The sequence below is a fragment of the Rhipicephalus microplus genome, chromosome 6, assembly GCF_043290135.1.
Source record: "Rhipicephalus microplus isolate Deutch F79 chromosome 6, USDA_Rmic, whole genome shotgun sequence".
NCBI classification, from domain to species: domain Eukaryota; kingdom Metazoa; phylum Arthropoda; class Arachnida; order Ixodida; family Ixodidae; genus Rhipicephalus; species Rhipicephalus microplus.
The window spans coordinates 75,004,302-75,016,441 of record NC_134705.1 but is presented as its reverse complement, the minus strand read 5'-3'; the positions used below and the strand labels follow the sequence as shown (position 1 = coordinate 75,016,441).

The window sequence follows — 12,140 nt, the reverse complement described above, 5'->3', positions numbered from 1 at the left end:
CCGCTCTCGTTCAACCACTCACTATTGGTGGCGCTACCTGTAACTTGCTTGTCTGCTACTTCATAATTGTCTTTAAGGCGCTGGACTAAGAATGCCTACATTCTTTGGTGAACTGCCAGTATATATATGTGAGTGTTTCTTCTCTTAGATGGCTGGTCAAGTAAGCTGTTCAGTGCTCTTAAGTATTTATTGCACACCGGTTGACAAACGCGGGAACCCCTGAACCTACATGGTGTAAAACAGCCCAACGTTAATAAAATGGACAACCTACGTGGTGTGGCGTCCATTTTATTAGAAAAAATTTTGAATCAATTTTATATATTTATTTTTGAATTTTGTAGTTGTTTATACTAATCACGCAGGATGAGTGCTTTGTTAGGCAATATATGACCACAAACGTTGAGGTGACGTCGGCGAACAGGTGGTGATTAGCGCTACGCCGCTTGTATGTGACGGCCCTCGCGACACAAGGTATGAAGAGGCACGTGAGCACTGGAGAGGGGCCAGCCACAAAACACCTATACACTACCATTTAGGTGTTCTGTGGTGTCAACGCTTTCTAGAAAAACTATGCCTGGAACGTCGTTTTCTTTTCAATTGCGAGACTCCTGCCAGCATGCAATCTTGGAGGCCATGCTTCCTGCGTTGTGTTGCGACCGTCCGCCACGTGAGTTCGCTCGCTTCCATACTACTCAGTCACGTGACATAATTTTGCGGTACCGCTCTATCACTTGACATCTTGGCTGCTCGGAGGCAACTGTGAGAGCATTGTCAAACCGGTAGGTGTACTGTGACAACGCTTCCTAAATTTCTCTTGCCTGCCGGATTATCGGTGGTCACTTGGTAAGCGGCGGTCGTCGGAACTATGGTAATGGCGCCACTTAAGTAGGGGTGTCTTCAAATAAGTTTTCACAATTTTGGAGCTTATATACAACAAAAATAACGTAAACAGTTAAAAAAACGTAACCGTATATATAATTAACCCTACGTAATTAACACCGTCATTCAGCAAGCAACTTTTTATGTACAGGACATAGCCTCTGAAATTAGTAATAAACGCCAAAATTGCCAATTTCAAATGCTAAGTACAAAGACCTTTATTCCTACGTAAGCAGCGCCTTTATAGATGAAGGGCGTTTCGCGCTCATCTGGCAGGCAAAAGAAATCTAGGAGGCGTTGACTGTGTGACTACGCCACAGAACACCTACCAGAACACCTACGCCATTCCGCTCACGTGTTACCCAAGATGCTACCATGTGGCACGGAACGGGTAAGGTAAGCGGAGGGGTTGTGATGTAGTTGATAAGAGCAAACATGCTTGTTCGCTTCCCGAAGCACATGTGTTTGTGGCACTTTGTGCAGATTGTTGGCACGACTTCTTTGTATCGTACGAGGGGGGGAAGACTGGGCGCAACGTGGTCACTGAGAACGCAATGTTACCGTGACTGAGCCATTTTTCTGCAGCCGGACGAGCAGCAACGGTGAGTGCCGATATCGTTTCTTAAACAATGTTATCGACGACTGTTCGATGCATTGGATAATGGATGCAAGTTTGGCTGTCAATGCGCATAGTCGCGCCCTGATGGCGCAGTCGGGGGTGCCGCTCGTATACAAATGGGGCGACGCCGGGCATTTCGAAACGGAGTGTCTAGCGTTAGGTCTAGACGTAACAATTATGAGTCATAAGAGTGCTTGGCATAGATACATAATAAAGAATGATTGGTATATAAATCATGACAAAAGGAAATTCATGACAAAAATCATGACATTGAGGATAGCATAGGTGCAACATCGCTTGTAACCTTGGTCTCAGGTTTTATCTCTTTCCCTGTTGAAACAACCACATATACTCTGTTAATTCTTTGTTCAAAACAGCCGAATCGGTAATTAGTTACCAAATCCCTACTCGTTCCTGGGGCTTACTTATACTGTATAGAAGAAAATGTTTTTCTTTGCTGTTTTTCATACATGGCCACAGCAGTACAGGGACAATGCATACACCCCTGGCATCAACAAAGCCATAGAGGAAATCTGGGTATGAATATCGCTTTATTTTAAATGCACTAGATTGTGATATCCTATTACATATGCGTGTTATGTCTTCGGAGTCCTTTGTCCTTTCTTCTTCAGCTTTAGAATTGCTGACATGCTTTTAACTTTCTTCAAGAGTGGTGGAGGAAACTCGTTTTCAATTTTTTTTTTCGTTATAGAACCAATGCATACCAAAGTGAAGTTTCCGCTCCTATACTGAACTTTTAAATGAATAACTCCCTCATTTATCGTGCGGAGCACTTTTTCGCTAGGTGTTTAGTAGCACACACTGAAGGTGTTCTACTGAATACATCTATTTTAGGGTAGAATCGTGCAGCACTGTAGATAAATTAGAGAGAAGGCAACAGATACAACATGGGTCTGCCATTTTCACTTTATCTTTTAATTATGGTGCTGTTTGATTTCTTTCGCATAAAGAAACTGCATGGAATAATTCAGTCTTGGCGAATGCAGCACAGCCCCATTTTTAACAGGCTACTGTACAAAATTTTTGTAGAGCAGGCAGGGCTGCGAAAAAAAAAGAGCTTGATTGAAGCTGCAAATGCAGGATGTTTTTGCCCAATTGTGTATCAGAAGATGCTCAGCTTAGACACATAATAAAAATTACTGGAGAAATTAGTCATACCAATAGAGAATAATTATACTCAGCAGGGCATTAATGCAGGAGTGTGTGTTACCTTGGAAACGGTTTTTATCTGTTTCTTTGTTGATGCAACCACATAATTCTGTATAACATGGAAAAATCTCTGCTCGAAATTTGTCACTTGAGTTGTAATTCGCACAGGGCTTGCTTCATCGTACATTTAGCATGCAGCAGAAAGTTTCTTTTTATTTGCTACATTGTATAAAACATGGCTAGAACTGTACATGGACTGCACTTGCATGTGTGGCATCAACGAACCCACACAAGAAACAGAGTGATAAATATCTGTTTATTTTAAGGTACACAAGAATGTCACATTCTACTTTGATGCTGACAGGTAAGAGATTTTGAGGGAACTAAATTTTTTTATACATACTGTGAACAAATTACAAATTCGCCAAGTAGTCCGATTGCTTCGACGGGTGTTTCGGTTTCGATTTCACCAGCGCAGTCCGCGTCAGCGCATTCCCACAACGGTGCCATGTGAAAATGCGGTGAATTACGATCTGCACGCATGCACCATCGAGCTTAATCACGCGTGAATGGCGTTCATCGAAGGCATATACACATGTATATCTATCTAATCTGCAAGAGTGATATAACTGTTCATAAAATTTATTTTATTTGCAGTAGTATTTGAAAAAAAATTTATGGATTCGGCAATAAGTGCTCAATTTGATGTTCATCTCGTCCGCAAAAGACACAGGCTGTGTCTAAACGCAGCGCGACGACTTGTAATGCGATCTTTTACTGCGAAAGAGTATAGCAAAGCGTAAAGCCCTCTACGAGAACAGACTCTATTTGTAACGAATGTCGGCGCACTTTTATTGTGGGAAAAACATTTAAGGGACCGATAAGCTCAGGATAGGGTGGATTGCAAATCGTTGGGAGAGGCCTTCGTCCTGCAGTGGACTTAAACAGGCTGATGATGATGATGAAGCAATTTTTAAGGTGCCCGTTTTCTTTATTTCAACGGAAACATCTGTGACAGTGCCCAATCATGCAATGGAAACGGGGAAAACGCCGTGGAACATTTTTTATGAGAATTTTTTATGAGGTTAAAAGCAGGTATTCGGTTGGTATTCGGTATATTCTGGCCAGTTGTCGGTCCCTTTAAAACGACATGTGCACAGGTACAGAACACAATATTATGGTTTACATTCACTGTGTTTACATTCACGACTGTGGTTGCATTCATGTGAGGTATTCCAGTTCGCTCATATTACTGTCATTACCGTCACTCTCGGTGCTGGACTCTGACCCGAGTGGAATTATAAGCTGGTCGAGCTTTGAGTCGATGAGGCCGTCACGTTGCCACAAGTCCTCTTCGATTTTTTTCACTTGAGCACATGCCTGGAGCCAGTTGTCTGGCGTTACGCGATCGATGCTTTCACGCACCAGTTTTTCAACGCCGGCAAGGGTGAATGTTGTGTTGTTAGCAGCGACGTAACCTTTCACCTGGCTCCATATCAGTTCGATCGGGTTAAATTCGCAATGATACGGAGGAAGCCTCACGACGTCGTGACCGGCAGCCTTCGCCAAAACATCCACGCGATAGGCGGAAAACATCTTCTTGTGGTCGTTCACCAAATCCAACAGCTCAGCTTTCAATTGGTCTTGTGAAAACACGATGTTCTTTTCTGTCAGCCACGACTGAATGTCAGCCTTTCGAGATGACGATGTTGGAACTCTCTCGATGCGGACGCTGTGGTACAGTGCGTTGTCCATTACAATGACACCGCACGGCTTGATATTGGGCAAAAGTTGTTCACCGAACCACTTCTCAAAGCGCGGCCCGTCCATTTCGGTGTGGTAGTCCCCAGATCGTTTTGCAGCTCGGAAGAGAAGGCATGCAGAATTCAGAAACCCATCCTCACTGCCGGCGTGCAAAAGGATGAGCCTGCCACCTTTGCCGCTTGGTGCGCGAAGCCCTGTGGTCAGGCCTTGCCGAAAGGCCTCCTCCCGTGTCGTGATGTTCGCGTCTTCCCATACTTTATCCTTTGTGTGTCCGGCGTTGACCCAGGTTTCGTCAAGGTAGTATATGGGTCTGGAAGAATAAACAACAAAAATGAAGCATGTCATCTGCAGCGAAGTGCGGCGAATGCAGCGAAACTCGGTTCGTGTCACAATTATTAAAAATTGCTCGCGTTTCGGCTCGCGTTTGCTCGCGTTTCGCTGCAGGAAACGCGAGTCGCATCTTTGGGAACTCGAGAGCAATTTTTAATAATATTGTGACGTGATTTACTGACGCGTGGACCCAGGTTGCTGGGTGAATGATACATTCAATTATTCATGTAATGGTTACACAACTCATCATGCACGTACCGTTTTTGAGCGCCAAGTTGTCGGATGGTACGCAGGTACCGCCGTCGCCACGTGATGATGTCGTCTCTTTCCAAAAGCTCACAGTTTCTCTTCCGTTTGCGAAAGGAAAAGCCGATATCGTTAAGCAGCCTTTGCATCGTTCGCACGCTCATTTTAGGCATGTTCATGTCACTCTCACTGGTTACATCTTGAGCCAGTTTTGCAGCTGTTGGGAGTTCATTCCTCAGAAAGTATTGATGCACTTTTCTTCGTAGAGCTGCGAGGGAGAAGCTGTCGTGAAGCTCCAGTCTTGTCTTCCCGGTTTTCGCACGGTCATCCATGGCAGGGAGGCGCAGGCGCTTGCGCTTCGGTGACTTCAGGGTTCCACTGTTAACGTCGAGCTTAATCCGGAAGCCACTGCGCTCGCTAACACCAGTGAGCTCGCTGACTTTCCGACATGCGGCTCTCACAGACAGCTGCGGGTCGCTTTTCCTTACGTCCGCGTAAACGTTGTACGCCACCTTCTTGGCCTGTACGGACAGGTTTTGATTTGACAACGCCTGGTACGGCTGCGCAGCTGGTGGACTCGCGGCATGCGGCGGTGTTTCCTCCGTAAGCGACGTTGACGAGCTGTAACCGGCGGACGCCATCTTTGACAGTGAGGAATGCGGTGAGGTAAAAAGGCGACGGAAGCCAAAAAACCCCCAAAAAACCTGAGAGAGCGTGAAACGAAATTTTTGCCTTGAACTTCCCTTGAATTCCCTTGAACTTTATCATAGATTCATCGATGGCGAGCAGCTCGGTGGGCAAGTAATTTTCCGCAAATGTTTTCGATAGTTCAGTGAGGAGTGGACGGACTTTGTACAACTTGTCAAAGTTGGGGTGATCCCTCGCTGGCTGCAAGTTATTATCATTCAGATGCAGGTGTGATAAAAGCCAGCCGAATCTGTTGACAGGCATAACTTTCGAAATGAAAGGATCATGCAAGTCAGGCGCAGTAGACCAGTAATCCCGGTAACTTGGGCTTCTTTTGATCCCCATCAGGAGATTTAGCCCCAAGAAGGAACACATTTCTTCCAATGTGGTGGGTGTGTATGGCTTGCCGTGCTGCTGAGCGTAAAGATTTGTTTGAAATACCAGCAACTCCATCAAGGACGGCGTCCAGAATAAGCTGAAGATGTCATAAGGACTTGTTTTCTCTACGTTTTGGATAGAAAGTGGCACCCCACTACATAATAGAAAGTCCACCGGTGGCGACATTTTATAGGAAGGACTCCACACAGGTACCTTCGCAGTCATGACAGGAACGTCATCTTGTTCGCTCTCTGTATCGGAAGACTCGCACACTGCAGAGATGGCTTTTCTTGCCTCAAGTCTCTGTTTGCTTGTTTTGACAGCTTTATCATTTACTTCATACTTAGGGTCACTGTCGCTGAAGTCGTCACCTCCTGCGAAACTGTCCGAATCCGATGGTATTTCGACAAAGTCTTCCGCTGAAACACCAAGAACAAATCATATATTGCCGGCTGTCCAGACCCTTCATGCATGGTGGTTACCCTAGGGGACCACAAATGTCAGCAACAAAGCGCTCTCGAATAAATGAGCGCAGCACTTCAGTTCTACTTTCCATAGTATAGGCAACTTCTACAACACTCTATCCTGTGATATTAATTCACTACAAAGAGGACTTACCTTTCTTTCCATAAAAAACTCTCGAGTCCATCGCGTATCGCGTGCTCGAGTCGAGACCAGCCGGAAGAAAACAAAGATAACACGTGACATCCGCCGCCGAGGAAAGTAGCGCCATCTCTGTTGTAATGTCAAAAGCTTCAACCGGCGCGCTGTTTGAACGTTGATATGCGGGACCCGCGTGCTTCAAGAGAAAAAAAATGAAGAAAAGGTGGTTACATGGGGTGACCACCATGCCGGAAAGAGTTAAATGAATTCGAGATTTCTGTAGAATCTGAGGTACAGATGCTATCTATTACGAAAGTGCTAGTTTCCGAGTGCTTAGGGGTTATACTTCGCCAAAATTTGGAGGGCGATTCTTTAATCATGCTGCTCAAGCGCACAGTGTAGAATGTACGCCGCTCTGTTTGCAGTAGGTCTTTTAGTTTACGAGAGAGTTGGGAAATTTCTTCTTTTAGCTTCGTATTACGATTTCTTTTGAACCGTTTGTTCAAGCAATTAATTTTCCTTTTTAAGGGGAGATGCTACTCGAAAAAGGTTTTTTTTTATTTCATAACCCAGCTCCTTGAAATTTTAGGTGTTAGTAAAGCTTGCAGTGCTGATTTCATAACTGCAATTATTTGTTTGATAGCTATAGTAGTTCCGGAGTTACTACAACTTTGATATCAAAATATAGTGTTTTTTGTGCACATAATAAAGCTTACTAAAAATTTTCACACAGAATTGCAAAATGGCTCATTCTGCTGCACTTGAGCAGTACAATACAGAAAAGTACCTCAAACAGAAAATTTATTTGCTACATTAAAAAAAAAAATTAAAAGTACTAAATGCATATTTTACATCTCTCTATCAGTGTATCAAGTTGTGTAACAAAAAATCTGTGATGTATAATGCAACCTAAAGTAGATACTTGTATTCTAGAGTGGCTGATTAAGCTCTGTGCAAAATTTCATCAAGATAGGACTATTTTATGCCTAAAAAAGATTGTGCACAAGATGAGAGAATTACCTCAAAATGGAAATCGAGAAAAATGCATTTGAAAGTTGTAAATATGTTTACTCATGATTACACAGTGCGATTTGCACAAAACTTGGTGATATCATAGAAGGGACACAGCTAGAGCACCTAAAATTGTCCTGCTCCATATGTGGATCCTTCTCGCCGCTTGAGAAGGGAGTCATCAAGGCGCGCTTTCTTTGCCACGTTCCGCCGATGGGCCCTTGCCTCGGCTGTTTCACACGCAGACATTCTTTCGATTCTCCTCTGGTCGCGGGATTGGCCCAGGGTGATCAGTTGATCTGGTGGGACTACACCAAGCTCCTCTAGCACGTGTTCAAAGCTTGAATGTCCTTTATTGAACCACAACACGGCCATAGCAGCTGCAGTTTCCACTGTTGTCCGGGAGGCAAACTTAGTCTTCGGACACAACAACCAGATTTTGCTGTTCAAAGATTCTGCAGCGTTTTGGGTCTTCCCTTGGATACAACGCACCAGCAACTTTTCATCTGTGAGCCGCTTGTAAATGGGAAGCACAGCCAATCCTTGAGCCTTGGTCAAGATTGGTGTGTGGTCGGGTGGGGCCTCCCCAAGCGCTTCAGCTCGCCTATGCTTGCACCAGGAAGTCGCCCCTTCTGGACAGTATCGGTGGCTGCCTGCTGTGTTGCTCGATGATGAATGGAAATATGAGGCCCAGATGGCACGATGCATTTTCAGAATATCACCTCTGTTGTTTGTGATTGCAATACGGTAATAGTTCTGCAGCTTCTGAATTGTGCCATCTGTCAGCTTTTCCCCTCGTGGAAGTCTTGTTGGCAGTTTCCGAAGTGCAGTGCCTAGACGCTTGGCCACATGGTTTGTGCACTCCTCCTTGTCCACAACAGCTTCACCATATACCTTGGCCTCAGCGACAGCGGTATAAGCTTTGCTGTCCCCATCACTGAGGAACTTTGTGAAGCGCAATGGTGTTGTGTATGAGGATGTCCTGCCCCATATGCGCAAAGCTGCCTCAGTCTCCATGGCATGAGAGGAGCACTCTGTATTTTTTTCGCAGACAGGTGTGTGGAATGCTTGCCATATTTCTTCCTCATCACCCAAGTCCTGGTGCCGGCTACAGGCAAGGCAGTAATTCGACAGCACTTCAAAATCTAGGCACAAACCAGTGTCCACAGACACAGCAGTGCCGATGCCATTGTGGCTCTTGTGCCCTCTTTTTTGCCATGTGCCATCATACATGACAGCAACATCAGCCCCATCCACTTTCTCTTTAGTTATCATCCGCGCTTTCGCCAGGTTTTCTTGCACAGCTTTGGTAGCTGCAGCATGAACTTTTTTGCCAATTGCAATAAAAGTCTTATGATGCATAGGTATTGGCAGTCCAAGAATAGCGCAAAAACGCGACAGCTGTTCATGCCCAATGCCTATTGCACGCGCAGCCACAACTACCTTCACATTGACAGCGAAGCTGTCACGCGAGCTGCCGCTTCGGTAGCTCCAGTCATCACCGGCATCGGTGGGCTGTCTTTCCGGCAGAACACGCCGCGAACTATGCGCGGCAGAAACCACTGACTCAGGACACTCACTGTTATCACAGTGCAGCTCGAGGAACGAAGAGAGGTAGCTCCAGTCATCACCGGCATCGGTGGGCTGTCTTTCCGGCAGAACACGCCGCGAACTATGCGCGGCAGAAACCACTGACTCAGGACACTCACTGTTATCACAGTGCAGCTCGAGGAACGAAGAGAGGCCCTTACGTTTACTTGCGGTGTCGCGAACGACGAGTCCAGCGGTGTGGCATGTTGGACAAACAGCACGGCTTACCATCGATGTCAGTGCGCCGATGTCACAAAATACTCTGCTCACAGAGCCACAAACACTCTTCGTTCTTTCGCTTTCGAACTGTTCAATCTTTTTTTCTGATGCGCTGATGAACTTGATCGCGGCGTCGATTTCGTCAAAGTTCCCGCAAGCCGCCGTATCCCCGCTGCCTTGATTAGGCCTAGTGGCCCGCGGCTCGCATTCTTCTACCGCTGCTTTGCGCTTCGGTTTACGTCGACGCCCTTGGTACTTGTTCTTGCTTGCAAACTTTCGTGCTCGGAAGTCTCGCTTCTTCGAGTTATCCATGGTGAACTCGGAAAAACGTAGAAACGCACGGCAAGTGCCGATCGTCGCAAGCGCTCAGCGAGCGAGGCCGATCAGATGTAGCCAATGGCGGCCTCGGTAGCGTACCATGTGACCGGTAGAGATGCGCGAAGCGGCTGCAGCTTGGCTGCAAACCGACTTGGAAACGACTGTTTTGTGAAATTCCTCACTAAAATACGAAACTAGGGGGACGCCTGTACACTAGAAGGAGCCTTGATCTACACCACCGAACAAACCCCGATGGCGGACGTCATCGTGTTGCCGAGTGGCGGATTTTCAAAAATAGCCGTCGGATGCGTGAATTCGCGACTTCGGCAGCTACCTTCACTAGCGCAGATCGACTTTTTACCACTTTCTCGTTTGAATTCAGCTATGACCTTTGGGGAAATGATAGTTGAATGATCAAAAGTGATTTTAAAAGCAATATCTCAAAAGTGGAAATTTTCGCAAAAAACGCGATTTTTCGACCCGCATCTCCCCTTAAGTGAATGATGTCACGGGTGATCCATGGATTCGAGGAATTTGCTGGTCGATAGCGGAAGGGAACATAGAGGTCAATGCATGCGTGTACTGTTCTTAAATTTCACCCAGAGAGAGTTAGCGTCGCACATAGTGTCCATAGAAGTACTCAAAAAGTGATCATACACAGACTCCAATCTGTCTAGTATACAAACATCGTTAGCAGCAGAGAAAATTGGAACACGAGTCATTTTCAACCTTGTCTTTGGAAGAGAGAAACGAAATTGAGTTAAGACACGCTTATGATCCGAGAGACCATCCAGTACCTCACACTCATAGTGACCGTCAATATTAGACCGAACAAAAACAAGGTCCAGTATTGATTTGCTTTCTCCGTGAATACGTGTATACTCATGAACTAGTTGAACCAAATCAAATCGAAATGCAATGTCGATCAACTCCTCGTAGTTGAAAGTATCATTAGTACCAGAAGAGAAGGTGGGCCATTCAATACCAGGTAGGTTGAAGTCACCACAGAGCACAAGTTTCGTGTCTTTCATTATCTGGAGACCAATGTATTCCTTTAAATTCTGCAAAGCATCAATTTTGGTACCAGGGGGTCTGTAAACAACACCAATGACCATGCACTGTTTGTCGCGACACATCTTGCAAAATAAGGCCTCAACGCCAATGGGGTCGGCCATTCTAGCAATTTGTATGTTATTTTTAAAGAGCAACGCCACACCGCCTCCCCTGGAATCACGATATTTGCGATAAACACTATAATCTGGGGGAGCAAATTCGCAATCGTGGATTCCATGGTGAAGCCAGGTCTCTGTCAATGCAACAATGTCCGGATCATGTATCGATATCAGATGTTCTAGTGCAAGTGACTTGTTTACAATACTACGGCAGTTAACATTTAGTAGCTTCATAGAAGGGGATACGGAAGGTTGTCATATGGTTGATCGTTTTCGAAGAGGCACCTTATCAATTTTTTCTTTGTCCCACACATACATAGTCCCATTCACGGACACCTTATCAAAAACCAGCTTTACGTCCTCTTTCCGCTTATGGTTTTCACTTGTGATGTCCCAAAGTTTCTTTCTGACTTCACGAACATTCTGGGAGAAGTCTTCTGTAATATACATTTCTGTGTTTTTTAGTTTAGGGCAGTTCTTAAATATTTTCGCGAAAATCGACAAACTTCAAAATTACGGGGCAAATTTTGTTCTGTTTTTTAGCTCCTAACCGGTGGCACCTTTCTACTCCTGAAACACTAATTTTTAAGGTTTCCTTAAAGAACGTGTTAATCACGCTCTCGTGCAAGGATTCCAGGGTTTCGTTCTGTTGTTCTTTTAAGCCGTGAATTATGATGTTATTTCGCCGGCTGCGGTTCTTGAAATCGTCAATTTTATCTAAGACGAAGGTAACGTCGTCTTGAACCTTCGTGATAGTTGATTCGAGGGACTGAATTTTTTCACCGAAGCCAGCAAGACAAGCGACTGAAGCTTCTTATGAATCGAGCCTATCGTTGAACTGCGCGAAAGAGTTGGTTAAGGCTTTCTGCGCATCACCAAAACTGTTCATCTGTTTCAATATTTCTTTTTGGCTATTAAGTACGTTAGAATCAGTTCACGGTCAGTGAGATTAGAATGAAGCTGCTCTTCATTATCCGAGCTCCCCGAGACCGGCCCTGGGTTCTGCTCGATGTCACCGCATCTCAAAAGAAGATTAACAAATGCGCGGAAACTGAAAGAAGACAACGCTCGTTTCACACTAATGGGGCAAGGCAGCAGCAAAAGACAAACATCGTTACTTCGAAAAGGTTTGGCTTCAGGCATGCGACTAACCT

General features: G+C 45.3%; 1 long non-coding RNA gene across 13 annotated transcripts in view; it reads left to right on the top strand.

Moving 5' to 3' along the window:
• The first annotated feature begins 776 nt into the window (after positions 1 to 776).
• The window catches only part of LOC119167595 (uncharacterized), a 32,384-nt gene continuing 21,020 nt past the window's right edge, over positions 777 to 12,140 (top strand). For 3 of the 13 annotated variants that reach the window (XR_012884164.1, XR_012884163.1, XR_012884161.1), the window contains exons 1-3: positions 777 to 1,275; positions 1,363 to 2,035; positions 2,995 to 3,032. This is a non-coding gene — a long non-coding RNA (uncharacterized LOC119167595). The remainder of the gene's footprint in view (positions 1,276 to 1,362; positions 2,036 to 2,994; positions 3,033 to 12,140) is intronic. The other 10 variants (XR_012884171.1, XR_012884168.1, XR_012884166.1 and 7 more) reach the window with 7 other exon arrangements.